The sequence below is a fragment of the Peromyscus californicus genome, unplaced genomic scaffold, assembly GCF_007827085.1.
Source record: "Peromyscus californicus insignis strain IS unplaced genomic scaffold, ASM782708v3 Scaffold_5__1_contigs__length_169319896, whole genome shotgun sequence".
NCBI classification, from domain to species: Eukaryota; Metazoa; Chordata; class Mammalia; order Rodentia; family Cricetidae; genus Peromyscus; species Peromyscus californicus.
Window position 1 is genome coordinate 150,948,902 of NW_026294573.1, and position 8,723 is coordinate 150,957,624.

General features: G+C 42.0%; 1 pseudogene; it reads left to right on the plus strand.

The window, feature by feature from the left end:
• The first annotated feature begins 534 nt into the window (after positions 1–534).
• Positions 535–8,311, plus strand: LOC128097074 (E3 ubiquitin-protein ligase RBX1-like; annotated as a pseudogene).
• Positions 8,312–8,723: the final 412 nt, after the last annotated feature.

Sequence of the window (8,723 nt, forward strand, 5' to 3'; positions counted from 1 at the left end):
GTTCAGTCTATTATCATCACAGCGAGAAGCATGATGGTGTGCAGGCAGACGTGGTGCTGGAGAGGTAGCTAAGAGTTCTACGTCTTCATCTGCAGTCACCATAGGGAGATTGAGACACACTGGCCAGACTTGAGTTTATAAGACCTCAAAGCTTTTCCCCACAGTGACACCCTTCCTCCAACAAGGTTACACCACCGAATAGTGCCACTTCCTATGGGCCAAGCTAAGAAGGCCAGGCAAATACCATAATAGGTGCCTAATAACTCAGTTAAGAACTAGGCCTAAGTTCTAGCTGCTTAAAGTTGTTTATTTTTTCTAACTTTTTAAAACATAATTTTTTTATTGATTCTTTGGGAATTTCACACCATGCCCCCCAATCCCACTCATTTTCCAGCCCTACCCTCCACTCCCAAAAATAAAATAAAAAAAAACCAAATAAACAGAAATATTTCACTTCTCTGTCTTTCCCCACCTCTCCTCCACATATACTCAGACTAGTATGACCTGGTGGTAGCATGGTCCTCAGACATCAACATGGCCTCAGGTGGTAGCCCAGATCATTGGCATTCACGGCCCTTAGTGGTATCACCAGCCACAGACATCAACACAGACCTGGGCTGCGGTAAGGCCATGGACCCATACACGGCTCTCAGCAGCTGCAAAGGCCCGGAGATCACATGGCCCCAGATGGCAGCTTAGGCCACCCACGTCAGCCTGATCCTCAGCACCATCCATCTGCATTTCTGCTTCTCTCCACAGTGCGTGAACCACTCTGCTTCTTCTTTCCCATTTCTCCACTACATACCTGTTCATGATGGCAGGGAGGGGAGGCTGTGGCTACCTTCCTGCCCACCCCGGACTGCCTGTTTTTCTCTTCATGGAGCTTCCCTTTAGGACGTTTCATCTCACCGCCTTGTAAACATCCTTCCTAAGAAGTTTCTATCAAGATGGAAGGTTTTAACCTCAGAGGAAATTGCTACACAGCAACACTACACGCCTCTGTTGCACTTCATAGAAACATCAATCTGGAACTGACCAGGAAAATTTTCCTCTGCTGACTAGCTCTCATAGTGCCTAAGGGTGCCATATAGGCAACTGAGAAACAGAAGATATTAATGATCTTACCCAGTACTGCATGCTATAATACCTACCTGCCAGGCTAGACATTCCCACTGGTGCAGTAGCTGATAATGTTGTGAAACGGCACGTGAGAGGCCTGGGCGGGTTTGGACCAACGTGCCCTGCATTGAGTGAGACGCACCAGGAGTGCGAGGGCATGGAGGGATGACGACGTTGTCTTGTGGAAAGTTACTCACACCGCAGACACAACATCCGTGTGACAAGTTTTATTATTAAATGGAGAGAGAAGAGAGGGGAGAGAGAGGGGGGGAGAGAGAAAGAATGGAAGAGAGGGATGGGGAGAGGGAGAGAGAGAGGGAGGGAGGGGGAGAGGTAGAGAGGGAGGGAGGGAGGGAGAGAGAGAGAGAGAGAGAGAGAGAGAGAGAGAGAGAGAGAGAGAGAGAGAGAGAGAGAGAGAGAGAGAGAGAGAGGTGAGCACTATCTCTGGTGAGAGGTAAGAGAGAGAAAGAGGGGAAGAGTTTCTTTTCCTCTTAAGAGGGATTTAACATAAGATGACATCAGGATGCTCAGCGGGCCTCCAAGGGGCGGGTCAGAATACTAACAGTAGCCCCATGACTGTTATAGGGGCAACCACCTACTTTCTGCTTGGATTTGAGATTAGTTCACAGAAGGGATTCCATACCTTGTACTGTAAACCTGGTCAAAAGCCTATTGATGAGGATCATGAATTTTAAGGGGAAGTTCCTACTGTCATTTTGAAAAATAGTCACGTGGTCAAACTGCCTTCTAAATATTTGGATAAGCAACTGTGAGTTATTTAACTTTAAAAGGAACATCTATATCAAAGCTCCCTTATCCCCACCAAGGCTTGAAGAACAAAATGGGAGTTAGGACTGAACGGATATAAGAGCTGAAGGATGGGGAAGGGTGCTGTGTGATGCTGTCTTCAGGTCATGACGTGGCCACTGTACACACAAACTCCCAGCAACTGTGATAAACTGAGTAAGAGCTGCACAACCCCAAGCCACCGATACTCCAGTGTGAGTGGGGGAGGGGTTCACGGTGTCTCGCTCCCAGTGGAGGAACTATTTGTAGGTGATAGCTCATATGGGAGGGAACCCTCATTTTCTTTGGGAATGTGGCTGCTGGGAGGTCACACTCCAGCACATGACCTCACATCCATGCACAGAGACAGTCCTCACTAGACTCAGTGAGTTTTTTGTTTGTTTGTTTTTTAAAGAGGATATTAAGTTAGGAAAGAGATGCATTAGACAAGTCAAGGAGAACTGGATGGAGAGCAAGGGTAGATATGATAAAAAAAACAATACTTAGTATAAGTTTGTGGAATTCTCAATGAATAAGGTAAAACTATTTTATTTAAAAATCCGAATCAGGCTGGGTGGTGGTGGTGGCGGCAGCGGTGCACGCCTTTAATCCCAGCACTCGGGAGGCAGAGTCAGGCGGATCTCTGTGAGTTTGAGGCCAGCCTGGTCTACAGAGCAAGATCCAAGACAGATACCAAAACTACACAGAGAAACCCTGTCTCGAAAAACCCAAAAAAAAAAAAAATTCTAATCAGATTAATAAGTATTAGGGTTAATCTAAAATTAGACCAGAGTAAATACCAGGGTGACTTTGTAACTGATGCCCAGATATAGCCATGAAGACAAATGTGGGGGTTAACATTTAGGATAAACAATCTATTCTTTATCATGCTTTCCTGGAATGTGACTGAAGGTCTGTCAGTAGAAGTGACATATGATAGTTTCAACTCAAATCCTGATTTTCTTGAAGGCAAAAGAAAAAACAGCATGCAAAGATAAGACTCATGTAAAGAACTCCAAGCATTGAAAGTTTTAAGCAGAAAGATTAAACTATTGTACAGTAGCTGAAACAATACAGTGCTATAACTTACGCTAAATTGTAGTAAATTGCTTGAGTATTTCTGAGACTACACAAACTACTGTTTTAAATCCCAGTTTCAAAGAGTCTGAATGGTTGAAACAATGATGTGCTAATTAAGCAAATCAAGAAAAAAATGAAGCAGTCTAAAATTTTATTTAATTCAGTGTATGTTCCCATTAAATTTCCATTTAAATGAGTTTAACATCCTAGCTGTTGATGGCTAGCAAAAGAGTAACATTCTGCCATCAGTGGTGGACAAAATCTTGGTTTTCTTGATTTATAGAATGGGTGTGAATCACTAGCAAGCAAACAATTACAAAGGAAAACAAGCATGTGACATTTTCATCAGTGAGTGAAGAAATACACTGTTATAAAAATTAATAAATCACCTATTTTAAAATTCAAATGTGAAAGCCAACAAAATTATTACTTACTAAACTGAGTAAGTTTCAGGGGGTTTTGAAAATTGGTGTTATTTTGGCAAGAGAACATTGAAGTGCATACTTGGACAATATGCTGGCAGTAAATACAGTATAGTATAATCGTTTTGGAAATTATTTTGATAATACTCCTGAAAGATATGGCAAATGCATATGTATGCATATAAATCCACAATTTCACCTCCAGGAATTCATCCTAAGGATCTTTTAGGATTTTCATAAATTTGATAAGTAGGAGCCATTAAAATCTCTAGCAACAGGACTTGAAGAGATAACAGTAAATATATACAAAACACAAATTTCAGTAGAAGAATAAAGGCAAGATTAAACAAACCAAGTGTGGCAAATAACAGGGCATGAGCTTATTGGTAACAGTGCAGCCAGGTGCCTAAGTGTGAGCTTTGGAGATTCAAGTGGAGTAGGGAAGTGTTATGGTTGGAACATAAAATGTCCCTAATGGGCTCAGGTGTCCTCAGCTGATGGTGATATTTTGGTAGGTCCTGAGATTGTAAGAGGGGCATGATTAGAGGAAAGAGATCACTGTGGTGTTCAGAGGCTGTACCTGGTCCCCTTTCCTGAGCTAGGTATCTACTTCCTGTCCATCATGAGATGAACAGCCTCCTCATTCACATGGTCCTGTCTCTATGGGTTCAGACTCACCACAGACCTACAATCAACAGAAGCAAGGATTATATACTGCGACCTCTAAACCACTGTCTTCCATCCTTAGGCTATTGCCATCCATATTTTGTCATAGCAACAAGAAATCCTGACTAATATAAAGAACTCCCTTTCCTACACCTGAGCACAGTGCAATAAGGACTTGGGATTTTGTTTTTTAAAGTATTGTAGCAAATTGGAGGTATATAATGGGTTTATTCCATCAAACCAGAATTTCCTTTGAAACTTGATGACACATAATAAGATTATTATAAACAAAGTCTTATGTTCAAAGAATAGACTGTGAGAGGAAGCAGATACAATTTCTGGAGACTAAAAATAATCCATGAACTATGTAACAACATAAGAGTCATAGCGAGCATCTGCATTTGAAACCTGAAACAGCGTTAGGGTTCTGCAGAAACCACAGCCAGCCAGTAAATATTTACAACTAGCCGACTCTTTTCCAGGTCTGTGCCAGGTACAGAGGTACAGAGTCAGTAGTAGTTTATGGTCAGATTCCACATGGTCATGTGAGTTAGAAAGTGGTTGGGAAGTGAGTTTATCAAACCCAGGCTGATTCCCCCGGTGCTGATGGTCCTACTCTACCTGGAGTCACTCCCATGTGCAGTGCCAGTAACTGTTATCAGTTCTCTCTGCACAAAGCAAAGAAATCTAGTACCTTGTAACAAACCGCCTCAAACTGCATAGTATGTCAAAAAGCATCAATTACAAATGTACAATTTTAAATTCTTCTATAGGGAAAATCAGTATATTTATGTACCGAGAGTAGAGAGCTGGTTTAAAGAAGAGGTTGTTGTATGTGATTGGAAAGTATAAAATGGTCCTATTGCACTGAAGACAAAGTTTCTGATTGCTTTGTCACAGACTCTACAGAACATTTCTCTTTGCAAATATCAAAGGTAGAGAGCTAAGAAAGAGTTAAACATGCAAAAAATTATATATCATTTTTATCTTTGAAACTTCATGCCAAATGTTCAAATAACACCTATTTTTAATGGCAAGTTTTTTTTTGGGGGGGGCAACAGTTTTAATTAAGGCATAATGTTTTAAATATTTCAATTTCTCCAGCTTCATGCAATGAGGGAAAATCTTGAAATAAAAAATAAATACAAACATCCAGAAGATATTTCCTCCATATTTAAATTGCGTGTCTTAGGTAGACATCTCCCTTCATTTAGATTGTAAAATTGTTTTGCTCTGAGAACAGGCAGAAGAAAAGGATGAACAACCACTTCTTCCCAGAACTCCCTTATTTAAAGACTGAATGAAGCAGTGGGCTGTTGCCCCGAGTTTCGTTCCTTCAACCTGAAACTCATCATCTATATCTGTGCAAAGATATTTGGTGCATGTATTTTTAGATAAGCTCATTAGTCTCCTTTTGGTATTAAACTAGGTCTCATTACAGCATCAATCTCACACTTAGATGACAGGAATGCATTCTCTTTGGTCTTTAACTCTCAATAACACAGTTCAGAGATCTTTCCACAAATTCAGATGGCACAAATTCTCATCACAGAAGAAAGAGTTTTAAAAACCAAATTTTGCCATATTTTGTGAAAGGAAGTATTGACTAACACATGTGCCTGACACAACTCAAGAGCATCTTCAGATTCACTATGTATTTCTCCCTACAAACTACATGGAGCAGGACTAAGGGAGTAGTCTCCTCTTAGTCTACCTTGTATTAAAGAATACTGCAGATAGTAACTGAAAAACAGCTACAGAAGCTTATTTTCCTGACAGTTCTGCAGACTAGGAAATTGAAGGGTCAGCATTTCTGAGGCAGTTTTGCTGTCATAACACAGAGGAAGACACCATGTGCATGAGGAAGAGGTCACCAAACTAACTTTCACAGCTCACCCACTGCCGAGGTTCTTACCTAACTACACTCATGTTGTTTGTAGTGTAGTAAGGCAATTATCAACAGGACATGTTTTACAAAAGCTGGGTGAAGACGGGACACACTTCAAATGCCACCTACTCTGATGACCATGCTTCTAATCCCTGACAATTCTAATACTCACTCCCCCCATCACTGCCTACTCTACTAAGAAGGCCTTACACCAGTGCCCATTCTCCTACCCATTCAGTTATTGCCCACTTTCCTACCGACCCAGCCCTCACCATTTTTCTCCTACACATTCTCAGTGTACATTCTCCTACTTGTTCTCACTGCCATTACTCCCCACTCCTCTCCCCAGTCCACACCATGTATCCATGTTCCTACCCGTGGCCCACCATTATTACCACTCTTACACTTTCACCCATTGCCACCCATCACTACCTACTCTCCACACTCCCCCATTCTTACACCCACTGCCCATCATCACGACTATCCATTCTTTTCCTGTTTTCACCATCAGTGCCCACTCTTCTACTTTCTTCCTAACCACGATCATTTCTCATTCTTCTCTCTAGTACCAACCATCACTGTTAACTCTTGTACCCACTCCCCCATCATCATCACTCCTCATGCTGCTTCCTAAATTTCACCTTTTTGCCCACTCACCTCTCCACTCTCCACACTCTAAATACATTGCCCTCCCTCATCCCCCCGCTGGATTTCATTGCCCACTCCCTGACATCAATTCCCACTCTTCCGTTCTCTTGTCCACTCCTATCTCTGTGCACTCCTCTCTATTGCTGCCTATGCTCACGCCCACTCATCTGTCCCTCTTCTCTCCGCTTCCGTACTCACCATCAGAGTATACTCTCTTACTGCAGAGGTGACTATGCTATCAGTTAGATGTTCTCTCTCTAAAGCCATGACTTAAATCCAAGAACAAATGGTTAACTTTTTCACATATTTAGGTGTAATCCGTATTTTTATATCTAACATACACCAATTACCCTCATTTATTATTCCCTTTTGAGAGCTTAAGTCTATTCTTTTGATCTTATAATTAGTAGCTCAGTGATTTTACTTAGCTTTGGGACAGATTCTTTTTCTCTCCTTCCATTTAGACTGAGAGTGGGGCCTGGAACCTCAAAGGTAGCATTTGCATTTGTTGTATGTGATGGTATATTGTCACATCAACAGGATCTGGACATGTCTGTTGGAGAGTTTCAGATAGAAGGCAGACTGAGTTACTCTAAATATGGGTGACACCATTCCATAGACTGGGATCTTAGATTGAATGAAAATGAGAAAGCATGCTGAGCACCAACATCCAGCTTTCCCTGCTTCCTGAGTGTGGACACAATGTGACAACTACTGTGTCATGTCCCTACACCATGCCTTTCCTGCCACGATGGATTGTACACGATCCACAATAAACCCTTTGGAATGGTGCTAGAATCCTCCAACAATCTCTGCTTACTCAGTCCTAAAGCTTCTGTAGCCATGTCTCCAAACTCTTGCAAATTCATCTCACAAACAAGTTCTTAGGTTTAGCCTCCAAATGCTTAGGGTTTCTCCTAGTGGTGATCCCACTCTACTAGTTTTCTGTATTAGCCTTCTCACCACCATGACAGACATTGAAACAAAGGGTGAATGGCTTATATCGACTCACAGTTTCAGAGGGTTTAGTCCACAGCCGTTTGGCCCTGTGTGCTTGGCTAGAAGATCGCAATGACAAGAACATATGGCCAAGGAGAGTTTGCTTCAAGGTGGCCAGAAAGCAGAGAAAAGGGAGCTTTTGTGCTGGGCTTACTTTCTCTTTTGATTTTTTTTTTAAAAATTCCACTGTTGCCCCTACCCTATACTATGGCACCATCTATATTCCAAGGTGGGTGTGAATTCTCTCTGGAAATACTCTCATAGTCACACTTAGAAGTGTGTTCTTGGGCGATGGGCAGTGTGTTTCCAAAACGGCTACAGTGATGGATGTGGATACCCCCAGCGGCACCAACAGCGGCACAGGCAAGAAGCGCTTTGAAGTGAGAAAGTGGAATGCAGTAACCCTCTGGGCCTGGGATATCACGGTTGATAACCGTGCATCTGCAGGAACCACATTATGGATCTTTGCATTGAATGTCAGGCCAACCAGGCATCTGCTACTTCCGAAGAGTGTACTGTCGCGTGGGGCGTCTGTAATCACGCCTTTCATTTCCCCTGCATCTCCTGATGGCTCAAACGAGGCAGGTGTGTCCGTTGGACAACAGAGAGTGGGAATTCCAAAAGTATGGTCACTAGAAAAGATTCTCCCTAACGCTTACCTGTGTGTTACTCGTGTGGTGACTTGCCTTCCTGCAATTATAAATTAGATAGAGCCATGGTTTTTTTCTTTCCTTTGTCTTGGGAGTTTGCTGTTCCCACAGCCATATTGTATGTTGTGTCAAATACAGTTGTTAAGTTCGGAAAAAAAAAAAGAAGTGTGTTCTTACTGGATGGATGTTTCTAAATATGATCAAGTTCTCACAAGTGAAATTATCACAATATTGAATTTAAAGATGTTTATAGACAATAGCATATTTCATAAAAGTATCATAGTTAACCATCTAATAAAGATGCTATAATGTTTGGCTGGGGCATGTCGAGTGTGAGAAGGTAGACAAAATGTTTACATTAGGATCAAACTGATCTAAGTCTTCTGGGCCTGCCAGACCCAAGATTATTTCCGTGTGCCCTGCACTTCCTTTCTCCCTTTATTCCAATCCTCTGAAACAGCTCTT